Raw genomic sequence first — 19,569 nt, 5'->3', positions numbered from 1 at the left:
TGATCCATTTACAAGAGACATGATTTATGTTCAAAGACACAATTATGTTGAAATATGGAGAAAGTTATGCCATGCAAACGATAGCCAAAAGGGATTTGGAGTGGGCATACCATCAGATAGATAGGATATACTTTAATACAAAAATTGTTACTAGATACAAAGGACATTTTATGATTATAAAACTTTCAATAATTCAGGAATGTATAATAATTACAAACATATACACACCTAAAAACAAACCCCTTAATACATAAGAAGCAAAAACTGTCAGAACTGCAAAGACAATTCAGCAATAATAGTTGAAGACCTCACCCAGTTCCTTTCCTCTAAAAACAGATAAAACAATTAGTACATCAACAAGGAAAGAGAAGGCTTGAACAAAAACATAAATCATCTAGAAATAACAGACATCTATAGAACATTTCAACCCCACAAGAGCAAAATACATGTCCTTCTCAAATACAAATGAAGCATTCTCCAAAATATAACATGTGCGAGGCCATATATCAAGTCTCAATATATTTAAGGAGGCTAAAATCATACAACGTATATTCTAGAATGAAATTAGAAATCATTAACAGAAAGATCTTTTCCGTATTCACAAGTATGTGCAAATCAAACCACAAACTCCTAAATAACTAATGGATCAGAGAAGAAATCAGAAGGAAAATTGGACAATAGTTTGAGGTGAATTTAAAAAACAAACCAACCATGACAAACTAAACTTATGAGATGCAGCCAAAGCACTGCTTATAAGGAAGTTTATGGTTATAAATGCCTACATTAAAATGAAGAACAATCTCAAATAAATTACCCAAACTTAAACCTTAAAAAACTGGAGCCGGGCATGGTGGCACATGCCTGTCTGTAATGCCAAGGAGAAGCTGAAGCAGAAGGATTAAAGCTTGAAGACTAGTCTGGACAATTTGTTGAGACCCTGCCTCAACATAAAAAGCATTGGGGTTTTGGTTCAGTGCTAAACTGGCCCTGAGTTTAATCCTAAGTATTGCAAGAAAATAAATAAAGAAAAAGCAAGAGTAAAAAGAGCAAACTAAACCCAAAGCAAACAGTGATATCATTCCCCAGTATTTCCCCTTTCCCTTCCCTCCTCCCTCCCCCAGTTCCTTTCCTCTATTCTACTAATCTCCCTTCCATTTTCATGAGATCCACCCCTACCTTTCTTTTTCTTTATCCTCTCCAGCCTCAACATATGAGAGAAAACATACAGCCTTGACTTTCTGAGTTTGGCTTATTTTCCATTTGTTTTCAAATTCCATTCACTTCCTGTAAATGACATAATTTCATTTTTCTTTATAGCTGCATAGAACTCCATTGTATACATAGTCCACATTTTCTTTATCCATTTATCCACTGACAAACATCTGGACTTGTTCCATAATTCAGCTATTATGTACCGTGCTGCTATAAACATGTATATGCACATATCACTGTAGTATACAGACATTAATTCTTTAGGATAAATACCCAGGAGTGGTATAACTGGGTCATATGGTGGTTATATTCCTAGTCTTTCGAGGAACCTCCATATTGATTTCTATAGTGGTTGTAATAATTTACAATCCCACCAACAGTTTTTTCTCCACATCCTCTCTAGCATTTATTATTGTTTGTCTTCTTGATAGCTGCCATTCTAACTGGAGTGAGATGAAATCTCAGTGTAGTTCTGATTTGCACTTCCTTAATTGCTAATGATGTTGAAGATTCTTTTCATGAATTTGTTGTATTTTTTTCTTTTGAGAAGTGTCTGTTTGGTATGTACATTTATTAATTGCCCATTTATTAATTGGATTATTTGTGGGATTTTTTTTTGTGTGTGTGTGTTAGCTTTTGAGTTCTTTTTTTTTTTCTACAGCACAAATTGTCTTTTAACATTTTACCATTAATTTTTTTAAAAAATCATGCAGTGATCACAATAAAAAGATCAGACAAAAGCTATCATCATTTTTTAACAAGATCAGAGAAAAGCAATCTAAAATCTCTGGGTTAAGATAGCAAGACAAAAGAGAGAGAGAAGAGTTCAAATGAAAGCAAAATTGGAAAGAATATAGGAGTGAATAGTAGGTAAGAAATAACAGTAGGAATAAAAAGGAAATTCAGAGATAGAAGGACCAGAAAAATCTATAAAATTAGGCAAACAATATCCAATATGTCAAATATTGGATACAAGCTCAAAAGAAGAAAAATGATAGTTGAGTTCTTTATATACCCTGGATATTAATTCTCTTTCAGTGGAGTAGCTAGAAAATATTTTCTCCCATTCTTTAGGTTCTTTCTTCACATGCTTAATTGTTTCCTTTGCTGTGCAGAAGCTTTGTAATTTGATGCCATTTCATCTATTAATTCTTGGAATTATTTCCTGAGCTTTAGGTGTCCTATTAAGAAAGTTGTTGCCTGTGCCTATATGTTGGAGTGTTAACCTTATGTTAACCTTAGGTGAAATTCTTCTGGGAGTCGCATCATTTCTGGTCTAATTCCTAGGTCTTTGATCCATTTTTTTAGATGGACACAATATCTTTATTTTTATTTATTTATTTTTATGTGGTGCTGAGGATTGAACCCAGGGCCTCACACATGCGAAGCAAGCGCTCTACCACTGAGCTACAACCTGAGCCCTGTTTTTGATCCATTTTGAGTTGACTTTTGTGCAGGGTGAGAGATGAGGATATAGTTTCACTTTTCTATATATGATAACCAGCTTTCCCAGCATCATTTCTTAAAAAGGCTATCTTTTCTCTAATGAATTTTTGGCATCTTTGTCAAGGATCAAATGACTGTATCTGTGTAGGTTTGTCTCTGTGTCTTCTATTTTGTACTATTAGTCTGTGTGTCTATTTTTATGCCACTACTAAGCAGTTTTTATTACTATAGCTCTGTAGTATAATTTGAAGTCAGGCATTGTGATGTCTTCTGTATTGCTTTCTTGGAGGGCTTAGAATTGTTTTGAATATTGTGGGTCTTTTATTCTTCCAAATTTATTTTAGAACTATTTTTTCCAGTTCTGTAGAGAATGTCATTGGTATTCTGATGGGGATTGCATTGAATCTGTATATTGATTTGGCAGTATGGCCATTTTAACAATATTAATTCTAACTATCCATATACATGAGAGGTCTTTCTATTTTCTTGTGTCTTCTTCTATTACTTTATTCAGTGTTCTATAGTTTTCACTGTAGAGGTCTTCCACTTCCTTGGTCAGGTATATTCCTATGATTTTTTTAAAGGCTATAGTGAGTAGGATTGTTTTCTTGATTTCTTTCTTAGAAAATTCATTATTGTTGTATAGGAAAGCTACTGACTTTTGTATGTTGATCTTTTAACCTGCTACATTGCTGAATTTGTTTATTAACTCTAGCAGTCTTCTGGTGGAGTTTTTTGAATCTTCTAAGTATAGGATCATATCATCTGCAAACAGTGAAAATTAACTTTTTCCTTTCCTCTTTTTATCCTTTTTATTTCCTTCTCTTGCCTAATTGCTCTGAGTAAAATTTATACTACTATACTGAATAGGAGTGGTGAGAGTGGACATCCTTGCCTTGCCACAGAAATTAAAGGAAATGCTTTCAGTTTTTTCCCAATTTACTATGAGGTTGGGTTTGGGTGGTTCATCAATAGCCTTTATGATGTTGAAGTAGGGTCCTTCTATCCCTGAATTTTACAGCATTTTTATCATGAATTAGTGCCGAATTTTGTCAAAAGCTTTCTCTATACCTATTGAGATGACTGTGATTTTTACCTTTAATTTCATTTATGTGGTGAATTCCATTTATTGATTTGCATTTGCTAAATCATCCCTGCATACCTGGAATAAAACTAACATGGTCATGATGTACAATCTTCTTAATATGTTATATGTTGTTAAATATGGTTTGCTCATATTTTATTAAGAATTTTTGCATCTAAGTTCATCAGAGATATTGGTTTATAATTTTCTTTCCTTGATATGTCCTTATCTATTTTGGTATGAGAGTTATGCTGGCTTCATAGAATGCATGTTGAAATGTTCCATCCCTTTCTATTTCATGGTATAATTTGGATTTTTCTTTGTTGGAAATCTTTTTTTTTCTTTTTTCCTCCACATTTTTTATTGGTATCTTATAGTTGTATATAATGATGTAAGTTTTTGTTACACATTCATACATGTATACAATGTAAAAATATAATTTGGTTAACTGGAAGACCTTTTTAAATATTTTTAGTTGTCAATGGACCTTTATTTGTTTTATGTGGTGCTGAGAATTGAATCCAGTGCCTCACACATGCTAGGCAAGTGCTCTACCACTGAGCCACAAGCCCAGTCCCAACTGGAAGACTTTTTATTACTGCTTCTATCTCATTGCCTGTTATTGGTCTGTCTTAGGTTTGCTGCACCCTTTTGATTCAATTTTGGCAGGTCAAATGTGTCTAGAAATATATTGATTTGTTCTAGGTTTTCCAATTTATTGGAGTAAAAGTTTTTAAAATAATCCCTAATGATCCTCTGGATTTCTATCATGTCTATGTTGATTTCTCCTTTTTCATCTCTAATTTTATTAATTTGGGTCTTATCCCTCTTTTTTATTAGTTTGGCTAAGGGCTTATCAATCTTGTTTGTCTTTTCAAAGAACCTACTTTCCATTTCATTTATCCTTTGTATTGTTTTTTTATTATCAATTTCATTGACTTTGGCTTTGATCTTAATTATTTTCTTCTACTTATTTTGGAATTGGTTTGTTCTTGTTTTTCAAGGACCATGAGATGTATCATTAGGTTGTTTATTTGATTTTTTTTACGTAAGTACTCAGAGCTATAAACCTTCCTCATAGAAATGCCTTCATAGTGTCTCAGAGGTTCTGGTATGTTGTATCACTATTCTTGTTTAATTGGAGGAATTTTTAGATTACTTCCCTGATTTCTTCTATCACCTGTTCATCATTCAAAAGTGTATTGTTCAAAAGCACAATAAAACATACATTGGAGAAAAGATAGCCTCTTCAACAAATGGTGCTGGCAAAACTGGAAATCCATATGTAGCAAAATGAAATTAGACCCCTATCTCTCACCTGCACAAAACTCAACTCAAAGTTGATCAAGGACCTAGGAATTAGATCAGAGACCCTGCACCTAATAGAAGAAAAAGTAGGGGCTAGGGATATAGCTCAGTTGGTAGAGTGCTTGCCTTGCATGCACAAGGCCCTGGGTTCAATCCCCAGCATCCCCCCAAAAAAGATAATAATAAAAAAAGAAGAAAAAGTAGGACCAAATCTCCATCATGTTGGATCTTCTATAGAGCAAGGAATAAAATCAAGAATCAATAAATAGGATGGTTTCAAACTGAAAAGCTTCTTCTCAGCAAAAGAAACAATCAGTGAAGTGAAGAAAGAGCCTACAGAATGGGAGCAAATTTTTACCACATGCACATCAGATAGAGCACTAATCTCTAGGATATATAGCAAACTCAAAAAACTTAACACCAAAAAAAAAAAAAAACAAATCAACAAATCAACAGAAAATGAACAGACACTTCTCAAAAGATGATATACAATTAATCAACAAATATGAGAAAATGTTCAACATCTCTAGCAATTAGAGAAATGTAAATCAAAACTACATTGAGATTTCATCTCACTCCATTCAGAATGGCGATTATTAAGAATACAAGTAACAATAAATGTTGGCGGGGATGTAGGGGAAAGGGTACACTCATACGTTGCTGGTGGGACTGCAAATTAGTGCAACCACTCTGGAAAGCAGTATGGAGATTCCTCAGAAAATCTGGAATGAAACCACCATTGTACCCAGTTATCCCACTCGTTGGCATATACCCAAAAGACTTCAAACTAGCATACTATAGGGACATGGACACATCAATGTTTATAGCAGCTCAATACAAATAGCTAAGCTATCCAACCAACCTAGATGCCCTTCAACAGATGAATGGATTAAGAAAATGTGGTACACATATACAATGAAATATTACCCAGCCATAAAGAAGAAAGAAATCATGGCATTTGCCAGTAAATGAATGGAAATGGATACTTTCATATTAAGTGAAATAAGCCAAACCCCCAAAAATAAAGGCCAAATGTTCTCCCTGATATACAGATGCTAACTCATAATAAGCTGAGGGGAGGGAAGAATAGAAGTTCACTGGATTATACAAAGAGGAATGAAGGGAACAAAGGGGGAATGGGAATAGGAAAGACAGTAGAATGAATCAGATATAACTTTCCTATGTTCATATATGAATACACGACCAGTGTAACTCCACATCACGTACAACCACAAAAATGGGAAGTTATACTCCTGTATGTATGATATATTAGAATACATTCTATTGTCAGGTATAACTAAAAAGAACAAATAAAAAAAATTTAAAATGTATATTGTTCAATCTGTGTGTTTATGTAGTTTCTGTAGGTATTTTTGTTGTTGATCTTTAATTTCATTCCATTATGATCAGATAAGATACAAAGAATTATATCAATGTTTTGTATTTTTTGTATTTGCTAAGAGTGGCCTAAAATATGCTCTATTTTGGAGAACATTCCATAAGCTGCTGAGAAGAAATTGCATTTGGCTGGATACCAATTTTTTACAAACACTTTGAAAAATTATAAGATGAAAAAACACTTCCAAATTTGTTCTATGAGACCACTATTACCCTGATACTAAAATAAAAGAAGTCATGAAAATAGAACTAGAGACCAATATGCATTTTAATTTGTTCACCAAAATACCCAACAAAATACTAGCAAACAAAAGCAATAATATATAAAAATGTTTATAACCCATCATTGAATGGTATTTATCACAGGAAATGCAAAGTTGATTCAGATACAAAACCCAATCAGTATAATACAACATATAAACAGAATAAAGGAAAAATAACATGATCATGTGACTAGATGAAAAACAAGCATTTGACAAATCTCAACATTATTTCGAGATAAATACACTCAATAAACCCTTAACCTGATAAAGGGCATCTACAAAAAACTCATACTTAGCATCATATTTAATGGTGAAAGACTGCAAACTTTCTCCTTAATATCAAGAACAAGACAAGGATGACCACTCTAATCACTTCTATTCAGGATGTCCTTGCCAGGGTAATTAGGCAAGAAAAATAAATAAAAGATATACATATTGGAATGAAAGAAGTAAAACTATCTCTTTTAGGGGCTGGGGTTGTGGCTCAGCAGTAGAGCACTTGCCTAGCACATGCAAGGCCCTGGGTTTGATCCTTAGCACCACATAAATTAAATAAAGATACTGTGTCCAACTACAACTAAAAAAAAAACCCCAAAACTATCTCTTTTATGGGTGGCATGATCTTTTTGTTTTGTTTTAAAACTTTTATATCTTTCTTCCTATTATTACAAATATTAAACATATTAATTGTACCAATTAATGGATTTCACTGTAAATACATGCATGTAACATGCCTTAATTATGTCTACCTTGCCTTCTTCTCCTTCTTGCTCTCCTCTCTCTCTCTCATTCCCCTTCCCATGAGTAGCATGATCTTGGATGTAGAAAATACTATAGAAACCACAAAGCAACTATTATATCTAATAATTGAGGTCAGCATAGTCAGAGGATAAAAAATAAATAGGCAGAAATCAACTGTATCCCTATGCACTTGCAATGAACCCTCTGAAAATGAAATTAAGAAAATAATTGCATTAATAATAGTATTGAAAAAGAGTTAAGTATTTAGGAATAAATTTAACAAAAGGATTGCAATACTTGTACACTGACAACCATATAACATTATTGAAAGAAAATAAAGACCTAAATAAATGGAAAGTAATCCCATGTTCATGTACTGGAAAACAAATCACTAAGATGGCAATACTCCCCAAACAGATCTATAGATTCAGTGCAAACCCTGTCAAAATCGCAGCTGCCCTTGTCTCAGTAATTGACATGCCAGACTGGCCTATAATCCCAGCAGCTCAGGCAGGAGGATCATGTGTTCAAAGCCAGCCTCAGCAATGGTGAGGGGCTAAGCAACTCAGTGAGACCCTGTCTCTAAATAAAATACAAAATAGGGCTGGGGATGTGCCTCAGTGGTTGAGTATCCTTGAGTTCAATCTCTGGTGCCCACAGTAAAAAAAAAATGGCATGCCAATCCTAAAATTCATATGGAAATTCAAGGGACCCAGAATTATCAAAACAATCTTGAGGGGCTGGGGATGTGGCTCAAACGGTAGTGCGCTCGCCTGGCATGCGCGGGGCGCTGGGTCCGATCCTCAGCACCACATAAAAATAAAATAAAGATGTTGTGTCCACTGAAAACTAAAAAATAAATATTAAATTCTCTCTCTCCCTCTCTCTCTCTTAAAAAAAAAACAATCTTAAGAAAGAACAAAGGTGGAGTCCTCACACTTCACCAATTTCAAAATTTACCAGAAAGAAACAATAATCAAGACTATATTCCTATACACTTGATTACTATAAAAACAAATATAAGACCAGATATATAAGCAAAGATATATAGTTCAATGGAATATATTTGGGAAACCAGAAATTAAATTCACATTTACAATCAACTGATTTTGACAAGTATGCCAAGACCATTCAGTGTGTGTGTGGCAAGAATGGTGTTTTCAACAAATGGATATCTACATCAAAAGAATGAAGTTAGATCCCCACCCAAATTAACTCAAAATGGAACAAAGACATAAGTATAAGAATTTTTAAAAAACTATAAAATTATTAGAAGAGAACATAGGCATAAATATTTGGGTCCTTGAATTAAGCAATGGATTTTTAGATATGACACCAAAAAATTCAAGTGACAGAAGAAAAAATACATAATTTGCATTTCCTCAAATTTAAAAACTGTTATAATTGAAAGGATACCTACCATCAGTTAAAAAAAAACACTTATGTCCCACAGGATGGGAAACAATTTTTGAAAATCATATATTTGACTTTATCTACTTATCTATCTATTGAGACAATGACTATGAAATTGGCTCACATGACTATGCAGGCTGAGAATTCCCAAAATTTGCCATCTGAAAGCTGGAGTCCAAAGGTCTAAGAAACAGGAAATGCCAATGCCCAGGTAGGAGAAGATGGATGTCCCTTCACACAGGAAGACAGCAAGTTGGCCCTGTGTTCAAATTTTTGTTGATTTGGACCCTCAATGAATGATGTTCCTGATACTAGTAAGGGTGGATCTTCTTTACTCTCGCCACTAATTCAAATCCTAATTTCTTCCAGAAACACTCTAACAAGCACATACTCAGATATAATGTTTTACCAGATAGCTGAGCATTCTTAGCCCAATTAAGTTGACACATAAAAATTAAACATCACACTAGGGAAATGCAAATTAATACCACAATAAAAGACTACTTCACACGCAGATGAATATAAGAAAGATAGATAATAATAAGAGAGGATGTGGAGAAATTAGAATCCTCATATATGATTCGAATGTATAATGGTAAAGCCACTTTGCTAAACAGTTTGGTAGTTCCTCAAAATGTCCATTATGAAGTTATCGTATTTCATAGCTATTCCACTCCTAGGTGTATATACTCAAGAGAATTGAAAATGTATGTCTACTCAAAAACATAAACAAATATTCATTCATGGCAGCATTATTCATAATAACTGAAAAATGGAAGCAACCTAAATGTTCACCAACTGATGAATAGATAAGCACAATGTGGTATATCCATACATCAAACAATTATTCAGCTATTACAATGAAATAAATGCCAGGCACAGTGGCACACACCTGTAATTCCAGTAGCTTGGGAGGCCAAGGCAGGAGGATTGGGAGTCCGAAGCCAGCCTCAGCAAAAGCGAGGTGCTAAGCAACTCAGTGAGCCCCTGTCTCTAAATAAAATATGAAATAGGGCTGGAGATGTGGCTCAGTGGTTGAGTGCCCCTGAGTTCAATCCCTGGTATCCCCCTTAAAAAAGTGAAATAAGTACTGACATATGCAGCATGGATGAAGTGAGAAAAGAAGTCAAACATAAAAGGCCACATATTGTAGAATTCCATTTAGTTGAAATTTTCATAGTAGACAAATTCATAGAAACAGAAAATAAATTAGTAGTTGCCAGGAGCTGGGTGTGTGGGGTAGGGATGGTAATGGGGAATGATTGCTAACGGCTATGGTATTTTTTTTTCAGGTAAAGAAAATATTCTGAAATTAAATAGTGGTGATATTTGCACAACTTTGTTACTAAAGTCCACTGACTTGTATAGTTTTAAAATGAATTTAATGGCACAGTATACAAGTTACATCTCAATAAAAATTATATATGAAAAGATAACTTTCAAATAGCCTAAAATTAATTAACTCATTATTGCTCCATACCATCAAAAATTGTTCCTCTCCTTATATTCCTGGTATCAGTGAGCAGTACTGTCATTCAAAGAATTATTCATGCTGAATTCTGAGAGAAGCACTCTTCTTCCCTTATATCCAACACCAAGTCCTGAAGATGTCCCTATATATTTTCTCATTTATATTCCTGCTACCATTGAACTAGTCCAGAATACCTTCATTTCTTATCTAGATAATTGCAACAGTCTCCAAACTTATATCTTATCCTCTTGCCCCCTACTTTAATTCATTCTTCACCTGGTTCCCAGACTGATTTTTCTAAAAGATGCCACTCCTTTTCTTAAAACTTTAATGGCTTTCTGTTGCTTTTAGGGTGTGGTCCAAGTGCCTTACCTTGGCATACACGACCCTGCATAATCCTTATTCTCCAGCTTTGTTTTTCAATATTGATCTCTGTGCTCTACCAATACTGAGATTTTCTTTCTCTCTTTTCTTTCTCTCTTTCTTTCTTTGTGGTGCTAGGGATCAAACTCAGGGCTTTATGCATGCTAGATGAGTGCTCTATGGCTCAGCTACATCCCTAGTCCAATACTGAGACTTCCATAGTTTCCTAAACCCTCCAAATAGTTTTTGGCCTATGTGTCTTTGATGACATGTTTTCTGCTTGAGATGGCATCTCTCTCTGTGTTCCTTACTCCCTGAATAATTCCTACCATTCCATATCACTGCTTTCCTTCATGGTCAACCTTGTTGAAAATTTTTGTACATGTATTTCCATCTCCCAATTTACATTTACTCTTTTCCCCACTAAAATTAGGCTTTTCACTTCCCACTGAAACTGCTCATGTCAAGGTCACAAATTAGCTCCATTATCAAATTGGGTGAACATGTTATATAGTCCTTATGTAACTTGGCCTCTCAGGACCATTCAATCTAGTTGACAATTCATTCTTTTTTGAGGCACTCTCTTGTCTTCTACAATGCCAGGTTCTCCTTATACATCATTACCTTCTCAGTCTCATTTGCACTCTCTTCTACCTCACCTCTAAATGATGCTGTTCCTCAGGATTTGGCCATGGGTCCTCTTTCCTATCTTTTCTCCACTTTCCTTAGGTAATCTCATCTAATCCTGTATATTTAAATATTTTACTTATGTTGTTGATTCCCAAATCTATATATGTAGGCCAGATGTTTTCTCTAAAGTCCAGACCCCCAAATCCAACTGCCTGCTTGACTTTTCCATAACTATGACCTACAAACATCTTGAACTTAACATGCTCCAAATAGAACTCTTTGATGATTTCCACCCCCAAATTTCTACTCTTCCCCATCTTTAGGCATCTGATAATCAGGCATTGACACCATGGTCCACTCTGTTGCTCCAGCAAGACATCTAAAAATCCTCCTTGATTCTTCCAGTTCTATCACCTCTCCCCCATGTACCCCAAATGGTTAGCACAGTGCTTGGAATACAATAAGCATGTATTTATTTATCCAATGAGTATTTGTTTAGCTCCCACAATATTCATGGTACTCTTTTAGACTTTAGATATGCAACAACAAATAAAGCAAATACCTGACTGACCTCATGGGAATTACATCCTATAGAATGAATATGTAATTAAATATTTTAACCTGTTTTGTCCCATCATCCCAGACATAGAACACCTGTGAAAATTTAAATATAGAATATAATTATATAATAATAAAATACTACATATAATATAGAAGTACTTGTAAATGAATATATACAATATATCATACTATACATATAATACATATAATTATGTATACATATAGTACATGTTATATAATAATATATGTAAGCTCTAGATTATGATTTTCAATCTATTCTAATGCATCTGTGTCAATTTGATTGAAATATTCACAGAATTGTAAACTTGGTACTTTAATGGGTTAACACTTGAAGCAGGTACCACTCCCCCTATCCCTCCTGCCTGGGAACTTCTTCTCAGTCTTCTCTCAGTAGCCAGCACACATCTTTGTCATTGAATTTATTTTTTGTGTGCTAAAATTATCTTTTGATAAATCTTTCTCCTCCGCTTCACTGTGAATTCTTTGAGAGCAGCATCTGGACTCATTTCTAGACCCTGGAACAAAGCAAGTGCTCAATGATGGTTTGTTCTATACCAGCCATGGTGTTTCTTAGCTTTGAATACAATCTCTACCCCCTTAGATCCAATTCCACCTCTAGATCCCTACACCCATCACAAACACAACTTAATATGGTGAGGAACACTTGTCCAGTTTTTACTGGATTCCAGATTTGTTTCATACATATGACCCTGGGGTTGTACCTCAGGTAAAGCTTAGGAATCTTGAAGTATTTTTCAGAAGTATCATCAGAACAAAAGACTGCTCAGTCCTTTCAATTTAGGGAAGGTTGTTACAACTCTATTCATTTTGATCCCAAAAGATTACCCTTTCCACTGTAAACTGGACTTTATAGTTCTAAGCACTGACCTTATTTTAAATAATTTATTTGTTGTGGTGCTGGGGTTTGAACCCATGGCCTCAGGCATGCTGGGCAGGTGCTCTACCACTGAGCCACACCCCACCCCTGCAAATACTCACTAGATCCTGAGTCAGATCTCTGTGGTGATTCTGGGGTACCTTCTGGAGGGATTCAGTGGAAATTTTTCAAACTAGGGAAACAAAGGCCAGCAAGAAATTATGAGCAGTTCATCCATTCCATCTCTACCACAGGGAAAACATACCACAGATCCTAGTGAGGGAGTTCAGCATAGTCAGTTTTCATGACCAGCAACTGATGTTACTCCAATGGAAGAACCATATCAGTCACGTAGTTCTCTGCTGCATTTCCTATATGTTAGGGAGTATAATACAGCCTACAGAATTTCTGCAAGTCAGTATGATAACCTCTGTATTTTGAATGGAAAAAATAGGGCAAGAAGGGTTAATTAGACCAGGAGACTCCCGTCATTTTGTGAGGAGAGGCCATTTTTCATTTCATTTAAGCCTTGAGAACACCTAAGCAGGGGAGGGAGGGAGATATGCATGCCTGTATGTGCGAGTGTGTTGGGAGGGAGCTGTCAGTGAAAGCCTTGAAGCTGGCCTGGGGGGATAGCACTAAGAGTGATTGATCCGTGGGGACTGAGGGAAAGGATAATGATAGGAGGGGGTTAAAAGAGCTGACAAGTAGGACCCTGGGGGTGGGAGGGAGGCTGACAGTAAAGGTCCTTGGAGTGGGGAGGAACTGACAATCTGACAGTGATGACCCTACGCAGAGCCATGGAGGGGCTGCTGCTGTTTGCAGCATTTCCTTACTAGTTGATCCAGTGTCCTAGTTGGGGCCCCTTGGGCTGGACTAATAATGTACGTGCCCTACTACAATGCCAACACATCAAACAAGCCACCATTAGAACAGGATCATTTTCCTCCAGGCAGCTGCTTGCTGCAATCATTCTGCTGATTAAATTTCATTCTGGAAAGTACTGCACAGACATTAATCAGGTGTCACAGCCACTCCATCCTATAGAGCCAAAGCCTCTCTGACCTTTAAAAATACACCAAACAGTTGCTAGAGCACATCTCCCCAGGGAGGACAGATCCTCAGGCCAGCCCACAGACACTGTGCTATCCCGCCCCCTTCCAGCTGATCATCCTTTTCCCTGGAGATAGCAAAGAGCAACAGACCTTTCTGACATTTTTGCCTGTGGGACCCTGGTCAACCTTCTATCTTAGTTATATTATCAACCCCCTACATATGTGGATTTGAAAGCCTGGAAAGGTTTCCCCATCTCTAAAGAGCTTTCCCACTGACCTGTTCTACTGTCTGACATTTTCACAATAATAAGCACTCCTATCACATTGTAGTCTTCAGAAACCCGATTTAAATGAAACAGAATAAAACTGGTTTATCTGGAAGAAATAATTCAAAAATAATCATGACATCTTACAATCAGAGCACTTTTCCTTGCATTCAATGTACTTTCCCCAATATTATTTGATTTCATCTTTTAAAAAAAAAAACATTTTTGGTATTTGTGTATGAACAGCGTGCCTTTGTTGTATTTGTTTATTTTTATGTGGTGCTAAGAATCAAACCTGGTGCCTCACACATGGTAGGCAAGCACTCTGCCACTGAGCTACAGCCCCAGCCTCTTGACTTCATCTTTACATCAACCTTATGACAAAGATATTACAATAATCCCCATTTTATAGATGTCAAAATGGAGGCTCAGAGAGATTCATTGATCCGGCCAAAGGCCTAGGGTTAGAAAATGGTCTTCTAATGCCAAGCCTTAAGCACTTTCTGTCATGCTAACATAAATAAATACTGGCAGCTGAGAGTTCTAAAAAGCAATGTGTTTTGATGGGAAGGGGGTAGGCAATGACTAAGGAGGTCATCTCCAATTATGATATCAAAGAAAGGGCATGTAGGGACTGAAAGCATCCTGGTCTCCTTCACCAATTTAGATGTTAATATAGGCACACTCTCCCATGTTTCCCCCAAACCATTTGGTGGCAAATAAAATGCTTTTCCTGTAGTTGGGCCTTCCTTCCAGAAGTGGTACAGAGATGTTGGATGTAAATGGAGGAGGATAATCACATGTTTGTGCTACCCTGGGTTGGGCTGCCCTTGATGACATGAACCAGCAGCCTCTGGCTGTCCACTCTCCTCAGGTGATGCTCATTAAAGTCCAGAATATTAATACTGAGATAGAACATTATAACACTGTATCAATAATATAAGACAGAGTCCTGTCCTTAAAGCATAATGTAATTTAAAATTCAATGTGTAGTAGACTGCAACTTAATTGGAAAGGATGCCTTGGACCATTCGGGATGCTACAGAACATTTGGCATAGCCATTAAAAACTGTTCTCCAGAGCCTGGGAAACTAATTGCAAATGGTTAGGTAATGCACAGCTGATGGAAGGAAGATTTTTCCTTAAATTGATTCTATGGTATATGTGCAGGGATATTTATTGCAACATTGCTTGTAACTATGAAAAACTGGAACTAAATTAAATGTCCAATCATGGGGGGTTGGTTAAATAAATCTGGAACATTCCCATGATGGAATGTATACAAAGTGAGGCAAAGTAACATTTAAAATAGGTCCATGAAACAGTAAGGTTTTTTAAAGTAAGTTACAGAATAATATTTATAGTTTGTATAAATCTTTGTTCACTACGTTTTTAATTGTGTTTATGTGCATATACTTGTTGAGAATGTAGAGGGAAAGTAGAAAAGTTTGGAAGAAGTATATCAGATTTTTAACAGAGGTTACCTCTGGAGTGAGATTGGGGAGGGAAGGAATTCATGCAATTCTGTATTATTTGAAATCTATGCATGTATTTTACTTTTGTAATTGCTGGCTGTTTGATAAAGGATGACAGCCTTTCCTGAACAACTCTCTCCTTGGGAACCTGGGTTCCTGAGCAAAGCTAGGAGGCAGGCATGGGTTTAGGTGCATTTCACCTTTAATAGCACTGGTTCAGCAGTATTTCTTTTAAACCAAAACATACTAAAATAAAACCTTAACAAAGAATCCTGTCTAATAAACACAGTTGTTGATTTTATCCCTTTCTCTATTCTGTCCTGCCCCCAAATGTCTTCCTCCCCTCCCCCGTGGCATAGTTCCTTTTATCTCCTCAGGCAAGTCAGTTTCCCAGAAAGCTGCTCCTTCCAGGCAATCCACAGAGTAGACAGCCCTCTACCGGTGTAATTTCAAGGGCATGGACGGAGCCAGACCAAAAAAAGTTCTTGCCCACCTGCTAACCCCAAAGAGCCTTACTTACACAATTGAGAAGTACAAATTCCTTTGAGAGACCTGACACATTGTCTGAAACTTGCAAGGAAGACAGATAATGGAGGGGTATGTGTGCACCCGTGTCTCTGCATGTGTGTGTGTGTGTGTGTGTGTGTGCCTGTGCACGCACGCTCACAAATTTGTCTGAGAGAGAGACCCCAAACTAAAAAAGGTGCATCCTGAGCAACCCTAGGCACACACTGTAGGAAGGATATAATGCAATTATGAAATATTCACCTGCTTATTTAGTTCATGTATTAAACAGATTTGAGGGGGTGTTAATGCTAATTTTCATAATATATTTTCTGTAATCTATTTGATAAATGTAGAAAAGTATAAAAAGTGAAGCAGTCTCCTGTAATTTCACTACTCAAAGACAACCACAGTAAATATGTTTGAGTTTTCTTCTAGTCATTTTTCTCTGTATGTTTATGCAATTTTAAACAAAATTGGGATCAATTTTGCCTACTTTGTTTTACTCATTATCATGTATATTTCCATGTTCTTCAATATTTCGAAACATGATTTTAATAGCTATATAACATATGCATCATATGGTTGTGGTAACATTTAGTTAATCATTCACCAAGTTTGGGGCATTTCAGGGTTTTTTTTTTCCCCATTTTTTTTTTTTTACTTATAAATAACATTGCACATAAATCTTAGTCTAGATTTCTCTTTCTTTAGTACAGATTCCCAGAAGTAGAATTACTGGGTCACAGAGTGTAAACATTTTTAAAGGCTCTGTGGAGCAGTTTGAACTGGTAGCAAATCTATTGATTCCCAGAAACTAGTGAACACAGAAATCCTCCCCAGTCCAAACCTGAACTAAGCAGTTGGATACACACACACTACTGCCTGCAACAATGCCACATCTAATTAGGTGTTTAATGAATGTTTTTGATGGGGATAAGGGGAAAGGATGTACTGAGCTCTGTAATTAATTAGAGGAAGGAAACAGGGCTGTTACAGCTTAACTGAATCCTATTCTACTAACCCCACCAACTGCCATCTCTGGCAGGTAAACCAGGGTATCTAAATTGTGAGATACCCCAAATGATTCCCCATCCTAGTTGGTGTGGGCTTAAGGCCACACCCCCATCTCCTGCCCTTTTTCTTGATGAGAAAGTATGGTGGGTTTTTTTTTTCTGTATGATATTTTCCCTTAATAAATAGTTTATTGTATTTCACTCTAACCTTAACATTTTGTTACATTCTAAAATTCTCAAAAAGTATTATCTAGCTTTTTAATATCACACTGTCACTTGTGTATTCATTGTTTCATGCATTACTATTCTCTGATGCTGTTTTATGCCTTCAAATTAGGGAAATGTAAAGTTCTATGTAAAAAAAAGATTAAACTTTAAAAAGAAACTACCTGATTTCTATAGTAGGAAACATATTACTTGCTCTTCAGAATTTCCTATCAAGAATTTAGTAAAAGGTGTATACCTGTATCATTTTAATGTTGTGTTAACATTTATAAGCAATGTATTTTGAAATAAAAATAATTTCTTTAGGGGCTGGGGATGTAGCTCAGTGGTAGAGCACTTGCCTAGCATGAATGAATACTTGAGTTCCATCCACAGTACTGCAGAATAATGATAATGATAATGATAATAATGATAATAATAATAATTTATTTTTTCCTTTTTATATTTAGTTGTCGATGAACCTTTATTTATTTGTACATGGTGCTGAAAACCAAACCCAGTACCTCACACATGCTAGGCAAGCATTTTATCACTGAGCCATAGCCTCATCTCCAATAATTTCTTAATGTTTAGTTTCATATTTTCTGTAATAGCTAAATAGGTATCAAAATATAAGTTGGATGGAGTTTCACTGTGTAAGACTGAACTACTATTTGGTTTGATTAATTGAAGATGGACTTTAATGTGCTGTATTTGAAAGCTTTAAATATAACTTACAATGTTTAATAAAAATTGCTATTTTGTTATTTTGAAAGTTTATTTTTGAAAGTAGTATTTAATTCTCAAAATGAAGGTAAAAATGTGTATGAAGAAAAGTTCTGGAAAAATGTAATCCAATCTGTATACTTGTTATCTTTAGGGAGTAGAACTGTGGGGAAGGAGTAATATGCTGCATCACATACTTTTGTAGTTTTATTTCAGTAAGCAGAAAAAAAGTAGTAAATAAAAATGTCACATGTAAATGCCAACTCTGTACCAGGCATAACTAAGAGATCATTACAGAAATTTGAAATCTAAATATAAAGAAGACTTTGGATACGTGCAACAAAGAGCAATAAAGAATACAACAATGAAAACATACGAGCAGCTGGAGGATTCTAAGGTATTTGTGGACTGTGACACAGTGTTTTCCGCCTGCTGGGACTATCCTCAGTCTCTGGCTCTTGGATCTGTGGTTCTCACTGGATGCTTTATGTCCAGCTGAACTCCAATCTGGCTTCTTGACTGATTCTATGTATTGCTGACTGTAACTAGGTATGTCTTCAGTGTTAAAACATCTCCTTTTCAAAGGAAAACAAAGAAGATGTGGGACCCAGATGCTTTCTCATGCTGGCAGTGGAAATGTGCTTTGCTACAAATATTTTGGAGGATGATTTAGGAACACAGATTCAAAGCTTTAAAAATACTGGGCTTTATGATAAATATCAAAACAGTGGTAACCTCTGGGAGGGAAACTGGGAAAGGGGCTCAAAGGAGCCATTTGGAATGTTGGAAAATTTTGATATCTTGATCTGGGTGGTGGTGGCTTCAAGAAGGTATCTATCTGTCGATCTGTATATGTATATGTGTATATATGAAAATTCATCTGAATGTAACATATTGATAAAAATTTAATTAGTAATATGTGTTAGGAATTTTTGAATCAATAATTCCACTGTAGTATAGTACCTTGTGATGAAAAAGATACAAAGATTTAGCTCATTGTGTTATTCACAGTGTTGAAAACTGGAGACCTCTAAAATATCCAATAACAGTGGAGTGGTAACTAAAGTATGTTGCATTCACTTAACATCATATTGTCAAATATTTTTATTGATATTGGAAAACACAGTGTTTGGTAACTAAAGCAGATCACAAAATAGAAAACAATAACAAAGCAAAGACAAGTACCAGTGCTGTTCTCTGATGTGGTTATTTTCCAGGTACCCAAAGTAAATGATGAGCTGACAATGGGAACCAATCGAACTTTATGGTGAAATAACACCTTACCATGTTCTTCCTCAATGAAAATTCAGAAGTGTGTGGTGCAGGCACTGAATACTCAGCATTGACCTAAGGTAGTTTGGTAGGTACAACTCTGACCTCAATTAGGGATGTCTGGACTCTTTGAGAGGCTCTATTATTCTGAAGCTCCTGTCTGTTCTTGGTCAACCTAAGTCTGGGAACTGAGAAGCAGGTGTAAAGATAAAGGCTGAAATATGTATATGAATGTGCATTTGTGAATACTTGTATGGCTACTA

The 19,569-nt window shown here is 35.7% G+C and overlaps 1 non-coding gene across 1 annotated transcript; it reads left to right on the top strand.

Annotated features, from left to right (window-relative positions):
* The first annotated feature begins 5,145 nt into the window (after positions 1 to 5,145).
* Positions 5,146 to 5,218, top strand: Trnaa-ugc (transfer RNA alanine (anticodon UGC)). Its single transcript has one exon. It is a non-coding gene; the product is annotated as a tRNA-Ala (tRNA).
* Positions 5,219 to 19,569: the final 14,351 nt, after the last annotated feature.

This window comes from Marmota flaviventris, chromosome X, assembly GCF_047511675.1.
Source record: "Marmota flaviventris isolate mMarFla1 chromosome X, mMarFla1.hap1, whole genome shotgun sequence".
In the NCBI taxonomy this organism is placed as follows: domain Eukaryota; kingdom Metazoa; phylum Chordata; class Mammalia; order Rodentia; family Sciuridae; genus Marmota; species Marmota flaviventris.
This window is presented reverse-complemented; position numbering and strand designations above follow the sequence as displayed.